This window comes from Lissotriton vulgaris, chromosome 4_1 (genome assembly GCF_964263255.1).
Source record: "Lissotriton vulgaris chromosome 4_1, aLisVul1.2, whole genome shotgun sequence".
NCBI lineage: Eukaryota > Metazoa > Chordata > Amphibia > Caudata > Salamandridae > Lissotriton > Lissotriton vulgaris.
In genome coordinates, this window is record NC_141691.1 from 452,830,133 (window position 1) to 452,851,910 (window position 21,778).

General features: G+C 43.5%; 1 protein-coding gene across 1 annotated transcript in view; it reads right to left on the minus strand.

Moving 5' to 3' along the window:
* The window catches only part of LOC147718846 (protocadherin-11 X-linked-like), a 409,953-nt gene that overhangs the window by 120,916 nt on the left and 267,259 nt on the right, over positions 1–21,778 (minus strand). The window lies entirely within an intron of this gene.

Consider the following 21,778-nt stretch of genomic DNA (forward strand, 5'->3'; position numbering starts at 1 on the left):
ATGAGGTGAAGATGAATGTTCATTGCAAGAAGACTGCCACCGTTCGGCTTTGTGGTGATAGTAGCACAAATGCTCCTGTCATTCAAATATTCGTTCAGTGGACACATCGCCCAAAACAGCCAACACACGTCTAGGCATAGAAACCACACTGAAAGGTTTGAAATATATCCTTCCACAGGGAACCAAGAGTAGACAATGTAGGGCCCCCCAAGATTATTTGTGTAGAAAATGGGGTTACTGGTGCAATACTCATCAGGGTGAAACACAGGCCAAGCAGTCAGGCTTACTTTAGAGGTAATGCGTAAAGTATTTATGTAGCATTTCAAACAGTAAATAACAACAAAAGAAAAATCCCACACAAATTAGAAAAAAAGAGTAAAATGTAATAAATTATTGGAGACCAAACTGAAAAAAATCTAATTTGTAAAACCGGAGATATGCAATTTTAAAGATTTAAGTGAAAATAGTGCCTAGAAGCAAAAATCTCCAATTGTGGTTGTCTGGCCGCACCAGACTGGGACAAAGTACCAAGTTCAGTCCGACCACAAAGTCATGCAGGCTTTATACAAGCACTAAGTTAGGACCACTAAACAAGATATCTTAAATCCTGATTATGGAACATTGCAACATCCTGTGTCGAGGATGAACCATGAAACAAGGGGTCTGAGGAAGCTACAGGGCTGTGATGCAAAGTCCTGCTCTGTAGTTGAGGCCATTGATGAGGGACTTCAGATGGGAACTCCTAAGTTGAGGATGAGTCACGCAGTGGCTGTTTCGAGGAGGCTGTGGGGCTGCGGTGCAAAGTCCTTCATTGTTGTCAAGCGTGCTGTAGACGAGGGGCTTGTGATGCAAGGTCCTGCATCGGGGATGCAATGTGCAGTGGCAATTCTGATGTGGCTGCTAGGAGATACATCATACTGCACCTGATCTAGCCACAAGACCACAGCTGGGCTTGACTGGGGTGGCACCATTTGGGAGGGCAAAACTCACAGCTAGCAGTGTCCAGGTGCTGGGTTCAAGAATGTTAGAGTCTGTTCTATCCATGAGGCTCTGATCAGGAGGCAAGTCAACTAGCCCTTGGAGCCATTCTCACTCAGCGAGCAGGGCACCAGGGCAAAAGAGTAGCATTCCTTCTTTCAGAGCTGCACAGCAATCCTTCAGAACCCTGAACTGGTCCAGAGGTGCACTGAAGAGTTGGGTCAGAGAGTCCATTATTTATACCTGGTGCCCACTTTGAAGTAGCAAATGGTTCTGGAGGTTTCCACCCCAGAGGTGCTTGGAATTTCCTGCCTCCATGCCCTATACCCTTCATCTCAAGAGACAAAAAAGAGAACGTCAGAACCTTTTGTGATTGTGGTAGGCAGAGGTTTGTGATGTGCAAAGGAGGTAGGCGACAGGTCCTTCTCCCCTTCATCAAGTCAGAGATGTCCCACCCTGCCAACACCTATGCTCCTTGTTTCTCACTGTCTAGGGGCAATACGAAAACAGCAGTCACACCAAGTGATTTGACACAGCATTCAGGCTACAAGCACCAAATAGTAGGGACAAGAAAATGCTAACTTTCTAAAAGTGGCATTTTAAGAATTGTGACTTAAAATTCAACTTTACTCTTAAAGAGAGTTTTAAATTACAATTCTTAAGACACCAAACGTGTCTTTCCTACCTGCTCCCAATTGAAAGTTAACATATTATAAAAGTAATATGGTAGGCCAATGCTATCATATGAGAGAGGTAGTCCTTGCAGTAGTGAAGCTTGTATTTAAGAAATGTTCAATACCAGGACATGTAACAGTTAAAAGTACATGCCCATCTTTTTAAATATACTGCACCCTGCCCAATCGGCCGTTTAGGGCCTACAGTAGGAGTGACTGATATGTATTAAAAAGGAAGGTTTAGGATGGCAAATGTTTATTTTACCATGTCAAATTGGCAGTTTATAACTGCACAGACACAGGTTGCAATGGCAGGTCGGAGACATGTTTTAAAAGCTACGTAGGTGGGTGGCACAATTGGTGCTGCAGGCCCACTAATATATTTTAATTTACAGACCCTGGGTACATGTAGTACCACTTTTCTAGGCCTTACAAGTAATTTCAATGTGCCAAGTGGGTGTAAGCCAGTGTTACCATGTTTTAAAGATACAGCATTAGCAGGTTAGCTCTTGTTAGCAATGGTAAAGTGTGCAGAGTTCTAAAAGCCAATAAAAAAGGTTCAGAAAATAGGAGTGTAGGAAATATGGCTATTTGTTGTGTGGCCTGCACAAGTAATGGGTCAACAATATCCCCGTACTGGGAATCACACACCCTTTTGTAGTGCTATACTCTCTCATGGTAGCGAAGCAGAACATTCCAAGGTCTACTTGGGGAGGTGGTGTTGACTAGTAATCACCAATCACTGGCACGCAATAAAAAGACTCAATAAATGATTGTTCAGCCAGTGCTTTTTCTTTATGTCACGCATACTACTCAGTAATTTACAAATATGCACATATGCAGATAGAAAATAGCATATATGACAAAACATAATCACTTCTGAAGGGGGTCATACCCTACAGCCATATAAGGTAAGTCTGCTGGCTCATTACATGGTCAAGGTCAACAAACCACATGTTAAAGACACCATTTTATATGTAAATGTATTCATCAATAATAATCATCAGGTAGAATTGCACTTATAAATTTAAATAATGCACATTCACTTTGATCAATGCTCACTGTCAACATTATTACATCAATAAAACATTGAAAGATGAACAAGGCAAAACCAGAAGAGTTCTTAGATTCATGTCGCTACCACAGGAACGGGGGGGCTGGGCCATGCCCGATTTAAAACTATGTTATTGGGCAGCAATGCTACAACAAATGTCAGGCCTCTTGGGGGGGGCAGAAATGGAGGAAGAACACCACACACCACACGGGCTCCACGGAAATCTATGGACTGGTTTTAGGAGTGAAAGCAGCGAATGTGCTTCTGAGATATACTGAACAAAGCTTCTTTAATAAAACCAAATCTAGAACAGTCGAGGCAGCCTATAAGATCTGGAGGGCCTTTAAGAAGAGCTTCGGCCTGGGTAGATTTAATGCTCATACTAGATTGTCTAACAACCCTACAATACCGCAGGATATCTTCGGGGATGTTATTTTTGGGGAATGGGAAACGATTGGGGGTTAAGAAGGTGGGGGATCCCATAGGTCCAGATGGTATACGCCAATTCTCTGTAATTCAAGAGGAATTTGGAATGAAGCTTTTTCAAATATCTACAGGCAAGAAGTTTTTTGTCGGGCAAGATAGGGGGTGCACATGGATTTGAAATTGACACGATACTGCAGGTCATTGAAGAGGGGCAAGGCTGCACAATCAGAATGTTGTACGCAGAGCTAATTAAGAACAGAGAAGATGATTTAGAAAAGGCTGAATTGAAATGGATGAACAGATTAGAGATACCACGGGGGATATTTGGTAGGTCACTACAGCTGGGGCATGATATCCTCTGCTCACCAGCTTTACAAGCACAACATTTTAAAACCTTGTATACACTGTATTATACACCTGCTAAAATAGCTCAATGGGGGGGAACACAGGGGATATTATGCCCTAGATGTGACAGCACGGAGGGCGATACAACCCATATGTTTGCTAGCTGCCCAGCTTTGCGGCCCCTTCTAGAATCTATGGAGGTATATATGGACAGAGCGTTAAATGTGAAAATTAAGCTAACTCCAGAGCTGATTATGCTGGGGGTCTTAAGGGAGATTTCTTGCCGCAATCAGGAATATTTTTTATTCGTAGCGATGGCAGTACTTCGTCTGTGTATTGCTACGGCCTGGAAGGATAGAACACCCCCTACACTGCAACAATGGTTAGCCAGGTTGCTACACAGCTGTAATTTAGAAAACTCAATTTATGCTAGGAGAGGAAAAAAGGGCAGAGTAAAGGGGCAGCAAATCTGGTCTCCGATAAATAAACGGCGGGAAGGGGTGGGGTAGTGTCTGCAATATATATACATTTTTCATCTTTTCTTGACCCTTTCTGTCCGGTTCCTCAATGACATAAAACGTCTATCTTCTTTTGTTCTTCTCTCCTTTACTTCTGGATATCTTACATCTATTTTTATAGAAATGTACTTTGCTAAATGCAGTGGGAATGTAATGAAATGCTATGAAATGTTTTTTTGCTTACTCCTGACACAAGGTTTAATGGATTTGTCCTGTGGGGGAGGGGGGTGGGGAGGTTTAAAAAATTGTTGTCAAAACTTCAATAAAAATATTTTTAAAAAAAAGAAAGATGAACATAACATGCTTTTTCTTACTTTCAAACCATGAAAATGCAATTATAAAAACAGCCCCTTCGGGGCATCACATTTTGATGACATAAAATGTAACCATAGACTTAGCCCCTAAAGAACACTGTACAACATGCACCTTCTTTAAAACTTTTTAATCCAGAAATAAGTGCAGCCATTGAACTAGCCTCTACAGACTGTTGCACTCCCGGCCGTAGATCCATAGCTACAGCCATGGGAGTGCTTTGAAACATTTAGTAAAATTCCAGAGGTGTCCTGGTTTTATGACCATTGTAGACACAGGGTCAGTATTCAAAACATTTCCTCTGGAGCTGCTGTGAGACCCCTACACACTTTCTGAAACTGTTGCTTGAGCCCCTATCCTCCTGGGGCAATCACAAAGGAGGAATACCCATGCAAATAATCCCTATATGAAATTATGGGGTGCTCCTGCTGGGAAAGTAGCGAATGCTTTATGAGTGGCTCTCCTTCTGTGTCAGGGAGAGAGGCCTTAAATTTACATGCGTGTCCATTTGTTGCACGCCTCCTTGGTTTGTTAAATATGTTTCCCTGGGATGCACAATCCCACCCCAACACCCCTGCATGCCTACTTTGTTGGGGGCAGTTGAGGGAGCCCACTTGTGACTGCTCTGCTGGCTCCTGCGTGGCACCCTCTCTCCATCTCTGTTGCAGCAGCTGGCGGCTCTGTCCTCCTCTACCCACTCTGTGCGGGCAGGATGTTACTGTCTCATGGCCGCCCTACTTCCTTCCAGACATCTGCATTGATAACCAGAACTTGCATATTTGATTTTCACAAACAGGTCATATTCCATTTTGCTATGTCATTGGATTTTGTAGGCCAACAGGAAGCAAGACTGCATTCTAAGGCAGTTCTCTTGCTTGTTATTTTCTGAGCTTCGCTGCTGGATCCTGGGGCCGCCATGGTACAACTGGAAGGAATAAGACCCAGAGGACCACAGAGGACTCTGCCCCAGTTGACCCCAGAACCAATGGATCTACCCAAGGGACAATGAGGTTGGCTCCCTTAAACTCCCTGAGGACCAATTGGGGGAAAGAGATGGATGCCGCAGTGTCCATTGTAACTCGATTTAGTCAATGCCTGGTCCTCGGGGACTTTAATATACTTTTAGATTAAAAGGAAGACGCAGAGACCAAGAAGCTGTGCGAATCTTTGAATATCTTCACCTTGACTCCGTATGTGATGTCTCCCACACATGAAAAGGGTCACATTTTGGACCAGATCTTTTCAACTTGTAACATTGATTTAGATAACCCCCTTCCAATTGTTTGGTTTGACCATTTTATGCTCACTATCTCACTGTATACAACAAGCTAAAGAATATAGATCCTTTAAGCTGATAACGCCAGACTCTCTGGCAGAAATATTGAACCACCATCCTGTTCATGTGAAGGGCCCCTTAGAAGAGGTGACACATGTTCTGGAAAGCTGGCTTCAGAATTGGGCACTGCATCTAGCTCCACCTAAAATGAGTAGCACCGTACAGGGAAAAACTTCAGCTCCCTGGTTCACTGAGGCTTTAAGGAAATGCAAAAGGGCGTTTAAATGCCTTGAGCGCCTATGGAGAAAAAGTTTTCATCCAATAAGTAAAAACATCTATAAACAGGCACTCAAAGTGCACTACGCTAAAGTTCGGGGCGAGAAAAAAAGTTTTCTGGCTACTTGAATTGATCAAGCCAGAAACAGCTGTAGAGAATTGTTTAAAATTGTGAAAGATTTTGCATCACAGCCTTTTCACTCCCACCCTTGAATGGATGAATCAGGTTGCAACATTTTTCTTTGACAAAATTAAGTCCATTCAAGATTCATTTGACAAACCTACCTGTATGAGTCAGGATGTTCTGTCAGACCCCAAAGGACATTCTAGGGAAGAAATACTTCTGGACTCCCCCCCTGTTTCTTTGGTTACTTCACTTGCCATCATGAAGGCGCTTAAGTCTGGGTCACAATCGGATCCATGTCCTGCGAAAATAGTGGCATCTGTCACCGAGGTTTTGAATCTAGCTGTGAATCAAGTCCTGAACCTGTCCTTGTCAGAAGGATAGGTCCCAGGGTAAAAGTCTTCCTCTTTTGAAGAAACCTTCAGCTGACCCTGCAGTGGGAAGTAACTATAGGCCTATAACACTGCTTCCTTTTTTCGCCAAGGCTTTGAGAAGTATGTGAATGTGGTTATCACTGACTTTATTGAGGCCACTAATGCTCTTCATCCCAGTCAATCGAGTTTTAGAGCTAATTATAGTACTGAAACGGCCTTATTGGAAGTCACTGAAACTATCAAAGCCACCCTTGATAGAGGAGGTAAGGCAGTATTGATACTGCTGGACCTCTCAGCGGCTTTTGATACCGTGCCCCATGGAAAGAGAGACTGTGGCATTGGGGGCTCGGTTCTCAGGTGGTTTTCTTCTTTTCTGGAAGGTCGTCAGCAATCTGTGTGGTACCCCCTTTTTCAGCGGATATTCCGTCAATGAGTGACCTCAAGGCTCTGTTCTGAGACACCTTCATTTAATATTTATATGGCACCGCTGGCACCCCTTGCGGAACAACATGGGACAAAAGTTATAACTTATGCCGATGACTCCCAACTGTTGTTCACGTGTGAGAAGGACGAGCCGTTTAATGATAATTCAATCTATCTATGCCTGACTAAAGTGTTTGACTGGTTCAGACAAAACCAATTGTCATGCAATTCCACCAAAACTGAAATAATCTTCTTCGGACATTCCCTAGGTGATGAATGGTGGATTTGGTGGCCCCAGGATCAGCCGCCACCTGCTAGTCACCATTAAAAACCTGGGAGTCATGCTTGACTCGGATCTCTCCATGAAGTCGTAGGTGCAATCTGTGGCAGGCATGTGTCTTAGACTCATAAAAATGATGAGAAACTTTTTACCTTTGCTCCCCTTGTCCCATAGGAAAACTGTGGTCCAAGCCCTGATTATGTCCAGGCTGGATTATGCAAATACATTATACCTGGGCATCCCTAATTATTTATTGGGCCGCCTCCAAGTTGTTAAAAATGTGGCTGCAAGAGCTATCTCTCTGGTAAGGTCTAGTACCAATATGACGATGCATTTAAAAACTTTACACTGGCTTTCATTGAAAAATAGGATTAATTTTAAGTCTCTTGTGGTGGCCTTTAAGGCTCTTCATAACAGTGGGGCTCAGTACATCAGAAAGAGAATTATACCCTATACCCCAGCCAGGACTCTGATGTCATCGGCCCAACATTTGTTATCAGTGCCTAAATTCTTCAGGACTAGGAAGGGGGGACGGTCCTTCCAGGTGGTAGTTGGAAGACTATAGAACACTTTGCCTCTCTCCCTCAGACAAGAACAAGAGCTTCTTAGTTTCAGGCGCCAACTTAAATCCTGGTAGTTCCATCAGTAACTGTGGACTTCTTAGGAATAGAGTGCATACTATCTCTCTTTCAAGGGGGATCTTTTAGCGTCGAGACACTCCTTGGAGTAGCTGTGCACTTTATAAATTCCCCATAACAATAACATTAACATTTCTGTGCCCAGAGACCAAGACCACGAGGAAGGCGGGTGCAAGGAGCTAGGAGAATCAGCTCCCTGTGCACTATATCACTTTGGAGGAGAGGAGGTCCGCAGAAACTGTTCCTGTTAGTTGTAGTTCACCACCACAAGTAAATTGACCCCAGGATCATCAAAATTGACCTTTGACCTTTTTATTAACGGAGCGCATGCGTTTCCACTGCCTTTCCTAAAAATACCCCTGGAGTGGACCAGGCCCTGGTGTTCAGAGCAGGATTTGCTTTTAATTATTCCTGGGAGCAGGCGTATTTGGAGCCCCCTCACTGTTTTCACCTCTTCTTCTGGGGGTCCCCATCTATCCGGAACCAGACACAAGAGGACAGGGAGTGATATTTGTTAAAAATGGGATTTCTGGTGGGCTGAGGTATGTACCCAGGCTAGGTAGGAACCCCCGTCTAGTCAGGGAAAGCTAGATACACACTAAAAGATAACCTGTTTTCACCCTCTGGTAGCTTGGCGCAGAGCAGTCAGGCTTATCCTCAAGAGGCAATGTGTAAAATATTTGTGCTATACACACACACAAACACACAGTAACCCAACAAATATACAACAAAAAGACTACACACAGGTTTAGAAAAATAGAGAATATTTATTTGAAAATAAAAACTTTTCAAGGTCAAAATGCCAGTTTAAACTTTACACATGGGCTCTGCAATGGTAGGCCTGAGTCATGTTTAAAGGGATACATTTGGGTGGCACAATCAATTCTGTTGACCCATTAGTAGCCTTCAATTTACAGGCCTTGGGCATATGTAGTGCATTTTACTAGGGATTTATAAGTAAATTAAATATACCAATTGGGTATAAGCCAACATTATCACGTTTTGAGCAGAGAGCCCTAGCACTTTAGCACAGGTTGGCAGGGGTAAAGTGCGTAGAGTCCTAAGTCCAGAAAAAACGAAGTCAGCAAAAATAGGAAGTCTGAAGAAAAAACGTTAGGTGGAAACCACACAAAGAATGTCAGGTCTAACAGCCACCATCTTCCTTTCCTACTCCCTTAACTCTGTTTTAATACTAAAGCCTTGGTTCTCAGACTGATGAGTGTCCAATGAATCCACCAGGATCTAATTTAAAATGTGTAATGACATATGTGGATTCTGAGTTACTTGATATCATGTTTCTTGTTTTGCTTCTTGCTTAAACCGAAGTATATTGTACAAGATAAAACCTTTGCATGCACATAACAAATTTAATGCAAGTTGTCATGGGTATTCATGTTGTTAAGCAATACCAAAATATCTGACCAATATTGTGTGTGTGCAATGTCTTTAGGCTATTTTCTTTGTAAATCTGCCACCTCTGACAAGTATATACTGTAGTCAGGGAACATATTAGATCAAGTCATATGCCCTACATGTGATGCATGACTAAGAGCCTAATAACAAGTTTGGTGATTCATATGACCGCCAAACTCGTGTGGAGGTGTGGTGGCAGTCAGGGACTGCCGCACCAGTAGGGCAACTACCATAATACAACTACAGCGGTTGGACCACCATAGGACCACCGCAGCTGCAAGGGATCCACAATCCCTGGTGGTGAAGCAGCGGGCTTAGGGCCACACTATGCTAGTGGTACTGCTATGGCACCGCCAAGCCTATTACAAGTTTCCTCACTGCCACAGATTTTATTGCAGTCAGCCCACCATGAAACCTGTGGTGGTGAGGAAACTAAGGGGGCCTTACTGGACTCCCTGATCCCTCATGGCCTGAGGATGCATGCAGTGGGCTTCCCCCCTGTATGCATGCACCCTCTTTCCTGCATGGCATTGACTGCACAGTCCATGGCTTTGGCGTTCCAATTGTGGTGCCTTTTTAATAGGCACTGGCTGCCATTGGAAGACCAAAAGGACTGCCTGCCAGATCATGAGAAAATCTGTAATCTGGTGGGCAGCTGCTGTTGAGGTTTGGTGGTGTAAGTAAGTAAGTATGATTATAGAGCGCACAAATGCCAAGGCGTCTTGGCGCTCTAGCAGGACACTGGATTAGCACAAGCGGAGTGGCTTACTTCTGCCTGGTAAATAGCCATGTCTTCAACAATTTCCTGAACTGAGGTCTGGAGAGTTTGAGTCTGATGTCGTCTGGTAATTAATTCCATAACCTAGACGCACAATATGTCAGGCTTCTAACTCCCTATCTGGCTCTTTGTATTCTGGATATCTGGACTAGACCTTTGTTAGCTGATCTAAGATTAGGCCGAAGAGTATACTGCTGAAATAACTTCTGTATGTCAGCTGGTCCTCCAACAAACTGAGCTTTGTGTACCTGGCACAGAGCCTTAAATTCGATTTGCTGTTGCACCTGCAACCAGTGGAGCATTGTAATGCTGCCAGAGATGTGATGGAACTTTGGGATGTTAACCAACATTCTAGCTGCAGCATTTTTCAAAGATTGTAATTTGGACAGTTGACGCTTGTTAATGCCCATAAAGAGGGCATTGCAGTAATCGATCCGTAAAAGGATCAGAGTGATAACAACCGAAATCGGTAGTTCCGGCGGGATAAATGGAAACATAAATGTTTGAAAGGGTTGGGGGCAGAGCTGACCCCTGGGAACTCCACAGGGAAGGCAAAATCTCTCTGATTGATAGTTGTCCGAGCACACCCTTTGTTCCCTAGCCCCGAGGAATGAGGCCAGAAGGTTAAGAGCCAACTCAGTGATTCCTATTGCCTTCAGCTGTTTAAGTAATACATGTTGGTTCACTGTATCAAATGCGGCTGAAAGGTCCAGTAAGATTAGAATGGCTTTTCTTCCACTGTCCAGTTGCCTATGTATTTCCTCTGTGGCCGTAATTAGGGCTGATTCAATGGAGTGGTGTTGTCTTAAGCCATGTTGAGAATGGTCTAAGACGTTATTAGCCTTCAGGTAGCCAATTAGGTCTAGATTCATAGATGTTTCCAATATTTTGGCTGCTAATGGTAGACAAGATATGGGCCGGTGGTTTTCAACCAGCTGGGGGTTCAAGGATTGTTTCTTTAGAATTGGCCTCATACATGCCTTCTTCCAAGAAGAGGGAAACATTCCTGAGCACATTATGTTATTTAGAATTGGGGCGAGTTGGTTACTGATTTTATTTGAGACAAATGTATTGTAGCTGGGGAGCATAGGTATGTTGGGGACCCAGATTTTGTTCTTAATAACAGATCATTTGTTCTCTCTGTAGATAGAGAGATACACCAGCTTAAGTGATTTGCCATAGCTGGCCCGTTTTAAGCTAGCTAGCTCCAATGAGCTGGCAATACAAAGGCTCGGGGATTTTCCTATCAGTACATCGTAGATAAGTTGCATGTTCATCTGGAAGAAGCATGCCATCTTGTCGCAGAAACTTTCGTCCGAAACAAATGTATTTTCTTGATTTAGTTTGAATAGTGCTGTGACAGTCTTGAAGAGCTCTCTTGAGGAGTTTTTTGACCCCTCGATTTTATTAGTAAAGTAGATCTTTTTAGCACTTTTAATGGCCACCTTGTACTCCTCTAAGGAGAGTTTAAGGGTAGTTAGCTCTATTTGCTGTAATCTGCTCTCCAACCCCTCTCTAAGTGCCTACACCTGACTTTTAGGGCTTTAAGATCTGGATTGTACCAGGGGGCTGACGCCCTTTTTCGCCGTTGTTTGTTTAATCTTAACGGGGCCAACTGATCAATGGCTGATTGGATCCATCCATCCAATTTGTCAGCTGCCTTGATAACATCAGGCCCTGGTAATGGAGGGCTTATATCCAGTAGCTCTGTTGGCTGTTCTCTCCTGCTTTTGTGCCATGGAGTAGATTTAACAGTAGGGAAAATCTTTGGCTATAGCCTACCATTCTCCTGATGAGTTTGAAGAAGATGGCATTGTGATCTGTCCATGTTAGTGGTAGTATTTTTCCGACTGAGATTTTAGGGTGGTTAGTAAAGATACCATCAAGAGAATGCAGGGCCTTGTGTGTGGATTCAGAAACTAGTTGTGTGATCCCGAAACCTTCTAAGTTATCAACCAATGTGGCCGTATCTGAGTTCTTATCTGCTTCTAAGTGGAAATTAACATCCCCCAGTATTGTGAACGTTGGAGAATATAGACATGATTCCATAAATGTCTGTAGACCTTGTAATAACAGCATTTTTGGACCCGGGGGCTGATAAAGGAGCAAGTCAGGAAAGGATGCAGTATTGGAGAATTTAATATTAAAGTCCATAGCTTCTGTTCCTGGTAACTGGCATGTTGTGAAAGTGGCCTTGAAAATGTATTGATATATAATTGCTATGCAACTCCCTTTTTATCCCTGATCTTTGTACACCGGCTTGGGAGTAGCCTGCTGGTATAGCAGTAGCCCAGTGAGGCTCTGAAGTGTCAGTAGCTCAGGTTTCTGTAAGGAAAACAAGATCAGGATCTGGGTCTGTAGTAAGTGTTCTAGTTTGTATTTGTGCTTAATGACCGATCTTGAATTTAACAGTATGGCATTTAGACAGTCAGCCTCTGCTTTCTAATTATTATTATTTTTTTCCAACTTGTGTGGGGGTATTGAGCGAGGTAGCCTTGGTACTGTGGTGTGGGAGCTGGGCGGTGGCATGCCAGCCCGCTTACACACCAGAAAACTCCTAATCAGGCCCTAATTCAGGCAGTCATTTGTATACAATTTGTAAGACATATGGAACTGATCAATAAGCACGCACTCAACACTGGTCAATCACGCACCTGCTGCCTGGCCATCCCGAAACGCACCCAAGGACCCTTCTCCTGCCAGAACTGCAACTTCACCAGCATTCAGCCCGCCAACCCACCCACAGAAGAACCCAACTTCCTCAGATCCATCCTGCTCAACATCCGCTCTGCCAGCAAACACGCCGTGCAACTCTGGGACCTACTCAACACTAACGGCCGGGACATCGCCGTCCTGACGGAGACCTGTCTGACACCTTCCTCGGCACCTGACATCGCCATAGCCATCCCGGAAGGCTACAAGATCACCCACAAGGACCGCACCAACGGGACAGGAGGAGGAATCGCCATTGTCCACAGGAACACTCTTAGAGTCTCGACCAACACCGATGACACACTCAGCAACACCAAACACCTATCCAGATCCACACCAACACCAACACCACCCTCAGAGGAACCCTCATCTACAGACCCCCCGGACCCCAACAGCAGTGCAGCGTCTCCATCACCGACCTCGTCAAAACACATGCCCTCGCCTCATCCTTGTCGGGGACCTGAACTTCCACCTCGAGAACAACAACGCCCCCAAGTCCTCCACCCTGATCGACAACCTCAGCAACCTTGGACTCAGACATCTCATCACAGCACCAAAACACTCTGCCGGCCGCACGCTTGACCCCATCTTCTCTGCGCGCACCAGCGTCTTCTTCGACCGCACCACCGAACTCCACTGGACCAACCACCGCTGCATCCACTTCACATTCTGGAAGCCCACCATACACCACCACACCCAGCAGATGCCTCCCCACAGCTGGGGCAAGATCACCGAGGACCAGCTAACCGCCGCCCTTGCCCAGAACCCACCCGCAAACCCGACCAACCCTGACACCTCAGCCCACAGCCTAAGACAATGGATCAATGACTGCACCAACACCCTCGCTCCTCCCAGGTAGCCCGCCTACACCCACACCAGCAAGAGAGCCAGTTAGTTCACCGAAGGCCTCCAGGCCTCCAAGCGAGCCTGCCGTAAGCTAGAGAAAAACTGGACTGGCAAAAAAACACCGAATAATCAGATCTGCCAAAAGGACTGCCTTCAGGGACCGCCTAGACAACAACACAAACAACAGCAAAGAGCTCTTCAGCATCGTGTAGGAACTCTCCAACCCCAGCTCCAACACCAACAACATCCCACCTTCACAAGACCTGTGCGACTCGCTGGCCACCTTCTTCCATCGCAAGATTGCAGGCATCCACGACAGTTTTAACACCGTCATCACCTTGGCAACATCCAACACCCCCGCTCCCACGACCACCACCCGCACCAACAGCCTGCTCTCCTGGACCAACATCAACGACGATGACACCATCAAGATCATGAACACAGTCCACTCTGGATCCCCGAAAGACCCCTGCTCACACCACATCTTCAGCAAAGCCAGCAGCACCATCGCACTCCACCTCCAGAAAACTATCAACATCTCCTTCGAGACAGCGACCTTCCCAGGGTGCTGGAAGCACGCAGAGATCAATGTGGTGCTAAAGAAACCCAAGGCGGACCCCAAGGACTACAAGAACTTCCAACCGATCTTCCTGCTTCTGTTCCTGGCAAAGGTCATCAAAAAGGCCGTCAACAAACAACTAACCAGCTTCCTTGAAGAGAACAACATCCTGGGTTCCGCAGCAACTACAGCACCGAAACTGCCCTCATCGCTGCCACCGATGACATCAGGATCATGCTCGACAATGGAGAAACCGCTGCCCTCATCCTCCTGGACCTGTCAGCCGCTTTTGACACAGTCTGCCACCGCACACTAAGAGCACACCTCCACGACTCTGGAATCCTGGGAACAGACCTGGACTGGACCACCTCCTTCCTCTCCGGGAGAACCCAGAGCATCAGCCTCCCCCCTTCTGCTCCAAAACTACCAAGATCATCTGCGGGGTACCCCAAGGCTCATCTCTCAGCCAAACGCTGTTCAACGTCTATATGGCACCACTTGCCCACGACGCCCGACAAATCGACCTAAACATCATTTCCTACGCTGACGACACTCAGCTGATCCTCTCGCTCACCAAGGACCCTCACATCGCCAAAACCAACCTCCATGAAGGAATGAAGGCTGTCGCCGACTGGATGAGGGACAGCTGACTGAAGCTGAACTCAGACAAGACAGAGGTCCTCATCTTTGGCTCCACCCCCTCTCCCTGGGACGACTCCTGGTGGCCTACGGCACTAGGAACAACCCCCGCACCCACCAACCATGCACGAAACCTAGGGGTCATCCTCGACCCCACACTTTCCATGACAAAGCAGGACAATGCAGTCTCCTCCTCCTGCTTCAACACACTCCACATGCTTCGCAGGATCTTCAAGTGGATCCCCACCAAAATTAGGATGGTCACCCATGCCCTCGTCAGCAGTAGACTGGACTACAGCAACGCACTCTACGCAGGAGCCCCGGACAAACTTCTAACAAGACTTCAACGCATCCATAACGCCTCCGCAAGCCTGATCCTCGACATCCCCCACCGCAGCCACTTCACACCCCACCTGAAAGACTTGTACTTGCTCCCCATCAACCAGAGGATAACCTTTAAGCTCCTCACCCACGCACACAAAGCCCTCCACAACACCGGACCAGTGTACCTCAACAGACGACTCGGCCTCTACACCCCCGCCCGGCAGCTGCGCTCCACAGAACACGCCCTCGCCATCATTCCCAGCATCCGAAGAGTGACCACCGGTGGCAGATCATTCTCCCACCTCGCCGCCAAGACATAGAACACTCCCCCCATTCGCCTACGACAAATCGAAGACCTTCTAACCTTCAGGAGACTCCTCAAAACCTGGCTCTTCGAACAGTAGCAGCTTCCCCCGCTCTAGCGCCTTGAGACCCTCACGGGTATGTAGTGCGATTCACCAATGCTAAGATTGACTGATTGATTGAATAAGGATGTTGGATTTCATGTGTCTTGTTACATCTAAATGTAACAAAAAATTCAGAAACATATAATGACTGTAAGTTCTACTTCATTGTTTAGACCACTAAACTTTCTAATAATAATGTTGTGCTGAAATCATTTGGACATATTTTTTAAAACATCTCCTATGCAGCTCCTTACTCATCTTTTTGAAATTCACATGTTTTTCTGGGACATTTCAAATATGTAATGTTGCAGGGATGCTTCTACAACTTTAGACGGTTAATATGTTGAGTTATCCGCTTTACATTAAGGTAGTATATGTAAATTATTTTCCAGCAAAATGTGAGGTGGATTTTAAACCGATGCATCAACATTTGATGTTCACAATTCAGTGCATATCAGCATTTGCCATTAACATTCAATCCAAAAACTTTGAAAGGGCACACAATTATATTGCTCACTTACACCCACTGGTAATCAGCAACTGGGAAGCCACAAGGATTATCCAGAAGCCCTTATGGAAAAGGGGCTAGGGTATTTGCATGACAGTGTCAAATTAAAATCAAAATTGTTCCAAATTTGAATTCCTATGAATCAGTAGATTAGATCTGAGAAAATGGTTGCATGCAGCTAAATAGCCAGACCACAATGTTAATTCAAAGTAGGATACACAATTTCAAGAGATGTCAGATTGGTCGTCAGACAGTTTTGAAAAAGTGTACTACAGCCACTTACAAATAATCTTCAATTTTTCTGAGAGGAAAATCTTAGATTTGAAACTAGTAGCAGCTGGCTTTGGCTGAAATTAATCAAACATCACGTTCTATTCGGCATATTTTATAATGGCGGGATTGGTAGTAAATTGCTAGTTATATTGTGTATGCTTTGGTTGTCTCACAATGATAATAGGGCAGGGTCTTGGATGGCCATTTGTGAATAATGGGGTCTTTAGAAAGACAGAATGCTGAATATCTTGTGTAAGACTCAGCCACGTTTTAAGCTTTGCTATTTCCATTATGGCTGTGTGAATTAAGAAGGTCGAGATCGATCTGTCTGCTTGTTTTGTATTTCTTCCCGGGGCTTTTTCGTTAAGGTCATGTCTTCCGAATATAACTTTATTACCACGATATTTTAGTGGATGACACCATAGACATATTTATCACAGATAGGGCAACTACCAATAAGAGAAGTAAAGAGTAAAAAATGTCAGCAAAGTTCACCACCAATGAAGAGAGGCGGGTGCTCAGCAGAGAGAAGTTCATGTTAGAGAAATAGGAACAAAAGATGAGAGTTTTAGATGTTTCCATAAACTGTGCCATGTCTGTGGCAAGCAAGTATAGTACCTACACGTCATTGAATTATTACAATGGCGGTAAAATTAAAACAAAAAAATCAACAAAAAGATTAAGAAGATTTTTTTGAAGAAATCAAAGGCCTGAGAGGAATCATACAAGATGTGTTTTTGGGAAGAAAAAAACACACTGCCTGTGCGAATCAAAAACAACTATGAAGGTGTGTACTTGATAATATGGTCAAATCACTCAAAAAAATTTCTGCCGTAATATTGAACTCTTAACTAATTGGTCATTAGAATTCTGGTGCGTTATTAGTTGACTGTATGACCTCTTGAAAGCCACTGCATATTTGTCTCATGACTAACCAGAGAGCCCTGAAAATAAATACCCTCTTTTCTTTACGCATGCAGAAAATAAAGTATTGTGCACCAGCAAATCTATTGTTTTTTAATTTAAACTGTGTGAACTTGTGGGCATATTTACAAGCTCATAACACCACCATAACGTCACTTTTTGTGACCTTGTGGTGGCAATAGGGGTTTCACCTTATTTCCAAAGCAGCATTAGGCCACGTTAAATAAGGCCCCCTTTCACGCTATACTTAGAATGAAAGAAGTGGGCAATAGGTGTTACGGTGGAGGTCAGCGGCAGCACCCATGGATTTTAACAATGCCCTATAGTTACAAGGGTAGTGTGAATATGAAGCAGTGCCAAAATTAAGACCAAGGAAAACCTGGTTTTAACAGGGCCCAACAAGGAGAAATGCATTATTTCTACTCGTTTTTGCTATTTTTATATGGGCTGCATTGTGCAGCCCACATTAAAACGGCAAAATGCCATGCATGATTGTTTATGTGCAGGAAGGTGTCCCTTTTTTAGTGAATTGTTATTAAGGAATCGCAAAATGCTATGTATGTAGGAATCGCAATAATAATTGCGATTCCTTAATATTCCTTATTTGCGAAAGGAATACCTTCCCATTCATTCCTATGGGCTAGGAGGCCCATAGGATTGAATGGGAAGATATTCGCTATTTGCGATTCGCAATTAGAGAATCGCAAATTGAGAATGCAATTTCAAGGGTGCCAGGGTGTCAAAAGGACACCCTGTTGCACCCTTGAAATATGTATGTGTACACACGTGGCGCACAAACATGCCCCTAGGGAATGTATGTGCGCCACATGGCACTTTGAAAAATGCAAAATAGTGAATTTTTCTAAGAAATCGCAAATTACCGCAAACTTGAAGTTGGTGGTAATTTGCGATTCCTTAAGGCCAAATTGCACTTTTTCTGTGCTTCATACATTGCATTTAAGGAATCGCAATGTGCGATTCCTTAAATGCAATTGCAAAATAGAGAATCTCAAATTTTGCGATTCTCTAATTTGCGATGCCCATTTTGGATGATACATCCCAAAAGGCCTCTTCCCGTTCGAAAAATGGGCCGATTCTGAGAATCGTCCCGTTTGCGAACGGGAAAAGGGCTTGATATATGTGCCCCCTACTCATTAAAGTAAGAGATGCAGGGTTCCGTAAGACTGTAGGGTTAGCACCATTGTGTCAGTGTACACCGTAAAACCTGTGGGGATTTACCGTGAATTCCAATCCCAGACCCAAAAGTATTTTCTTATTGCATTTTCATGCATTGATTCCCTCTGTCACCGTAAACGTATTTGACTGCAGACTGGTGTTAAATACTGTACTTTACTTTTATAAGATAATCTCTATCATTTTTTTACAAAGATGCACTTCATTTTACAACACATTATGGACTAATACGGCAATATCCTGACTGAAATGCAGTCTCTAACTAGTGTCAGATCTGTAGATCACCCTGCAAGAGTTTTCTTGTGAGTAAATTTCTTTTTCAAAGTTAGAGCAAGTTACCCAGCTTGCATTACTAAAAACAAGGCATACTTCACAGATGTTTCCTATCAGTGAAAATCGGTAGAGGCAGCTCCTATGGAGCTAATGTCTGTGGCTGGCATAATGAATGCATCTCTGAAGTGAGTATGATAGATTAGTCCATGTTAAGAAACGTTGAGCTCAGCAGTGGCCATGATACTTCATTAACACCTCTAAGCAGAATGTGCACTCTTAAATCGTTTTTATACCTAAAGTAACTGCAGGTGGCATTACTACTTCAAATAGATCCTTAACTTCTGATTTTCTAGCCAACGCTGCAACATTTTCTCTGAACTAACATCAAATGGAATGCTGTTGAATCGTGTTCAATAATGATGGCACATTTGCTAACAGAATCGCAATTCTGGTCTAGTACATACAATTTTTGTTTTTTTCCTTTTCGTAAGAAACCGACATAGTTTTAACATCACATCCTATTTATCTGCAAACATGAGTTCTGATGTTTCTCCTTGAATTAACTCAACCTATTATGAAACATGCTAAAGAGGAAACTACAAACTTGTAAGATTTCTTTATAAATGTTTTCATGTATTCCTATCGGAATGAATGCAGGCAGTCCACATAGATCATGGTAACGCTTTCACTCAATCACTGAGTAAAATAAAGTTATTATCCAATAAGCTGAGATCCACACACGTAATTATTAAAAATGTTTTTGGGTGTATACATTTATTAAACTGTAATATACATTTGAACTATAAAAGGTTAAGGAATGCTGAAAATGTCAGCAAATGACTGTTCCCATCTCTAGACATTTCTATAAATTGAGCTACATCGAGGTAGTTCACACTGTTTATTACTTGTAGGAGTCCAAAGACACCCATAAGAAGTCTATGGACTCCTGTGGCATGAGTAATAAATGTGGCAATTGTTCAACGCGTTATAACGTATGAAACAGGGACAGATTTAGGATCTCCTTATGAGTTTCCTGAAAAGTCCTGTTATTTCCCTGCCTATGAATTACAACTACCAGTGGTCAAGGCAATTCAGGTTGAGTGAAGAGGGGGTATGGGGAGGGAGGGGGAAGTGACACGAATTCTGAGTTCGTGGAAAATAATTAGTCAATATCATACTTAATGCGTCTGGAAAATGTGCATGCTTGAAGCTTTTGCCACATTTTGGTGAAACACCCTGAAGATGTGATGTTCCGCACCACGTATAATTACAGTAGGGCTGGTAACTCTTGATACTGGCCCACTTTGAATTATTGCGCTACGCATAACCTGGGCCTTAAAGCAGTAAGCGTTCAGCTTAGCTCAACATGGTTTGCGCAGCATCAATCTGTGTGCGCAGAGCTATTTTCAGTAGTCACTATTTCACAATGGGAATTTGCACATTATGGAGGTACTGATCTGGTCATATTTCACAACAGAAAAGGAGTGGGTATAGGCTTGTGCATGTATGTGTGTGTGGCTATTTGTGTGTCTGTGTTTTTGTTTATGCCTCAACCCACTAATAAAAAGTCAGGATCAAGTTGTGCTATTTCCAGCATAATTCTAAGAATTGTTGGGCCTTTGGGCAAGATATAGATCAACTGTTTTTTATGATTCACTTTCTGAAAGATCAACATAGTTTAATATTTTGGAGTACTCTGCTAGATTAAATTAGCCCATAATGGGTATTACAATTAAAAATTGTTCTAAATAGGGCCCTCAAAATGATTTTTGTCAAGCGTCCCAATAACCCTCTTCTGCCCTCTCCTGTCCTGTCCTCTCCCCAACCCTGGTAGAATGGATGGTCATTTCCTGAAGCCTGTAAAAATGTAGATCCCGTGGACCATCTGAAAGGGCCCATCTTTTGGATTTCAAGGAATTTGACACAAATTCACAAAAGCTAACTATAAAAACGTGCATTTCTCCTCATAATCTTCTTTAATATAGCAGCATAACCCAGTGTTTAGTCCTGTTTCACTTAGGGCAACTTTGAGATGTTGGAAATTAAAGGCCCAGTGCCTTTTTGCCTGATTTGCCCATCGTCTTTGTCCCTTTATACAAACGCTGGCTAGTTGAATGCACTGTGGTATGCGCCTAAGATGTGAATTGCTAGTGGTTTTCCTTCATGGTGCCAGTTTTGTCCTCATAAAATGTATGCATATGCTATTGGAATTTAAATGTTTATGCAAATTTACCGTGTAGTGTTTTTATTAGTTGATAAAATACCGCACAACAAATGTTCTTGTCATAAATTCTCAGGTCCGAATCCTGTTTTCATAATACAGTGGTAATAGAAGTTTGTAATAGGTACTGCCTTCACTTCCTACACCGGACAGGAAATATCACTGTTCAAAAAATGTTTGTGATCCAGCCCATGTAGATTATCCCATCATCTAATGTATAATATTTATCCCCCATAATATTAAGATTACAAGACGTCCACATATGTTCCATACTTTGAGAAGATTATCACCTATGCATCTTGTGCCAATGCACTTTGAATGTGAGATACGAAACACCACCTAAGATAAATGCACTTAAACCACCTATCACGTGAAAAAAATCCTTGTAGATATTAGAGTATTTAAAAGCTAATTTGATAACATGCAGCACCTGTCTTCTCTAGTCATTGAAGTGTTTTACTGGTTGCCAAAACAGCATCCGTAATCAGGGCTTCGGGACCCACCAGCAGAAAACATCAGTGGTAGCAGTGAAACATAATAACAGCAATCTATACAGCAAATGCAGTCAGCTGATTTGAACATTGACACATAAAAGCACTGTACTTGGTTCAAATGGCAGATTCACACCCAGAAATGGATGGCAGAGTTTGTTCGGAGACACTGATGAATTTTGTGGTTACTTCATTATTATTCAAACCAGAATTTGTATCGCCAGTCTTCCCCATGAGAACCTGCTATGGTAATGAAAAGTATTCAAGCACCATTAAATCACAAACATCATATGTGTGTATAATGAGATTGTGTTTACTGCATGCATTTTCCTTTTAGTTTTGCATTCCCACCACAATTTCTGCCTGCTCTAAAAATGTAATGTTAGAACTGGCAGTTTCTAGTTGGCATTGGCTTGCACCCTGTCCAAATAGAGACCGTTCCTTCTAGTCAGAGTAAGGAATCTACACAGCCAAGATAACCCCTGCTAAACCCCTTGGTAGCTTGGCACGATCAGTCA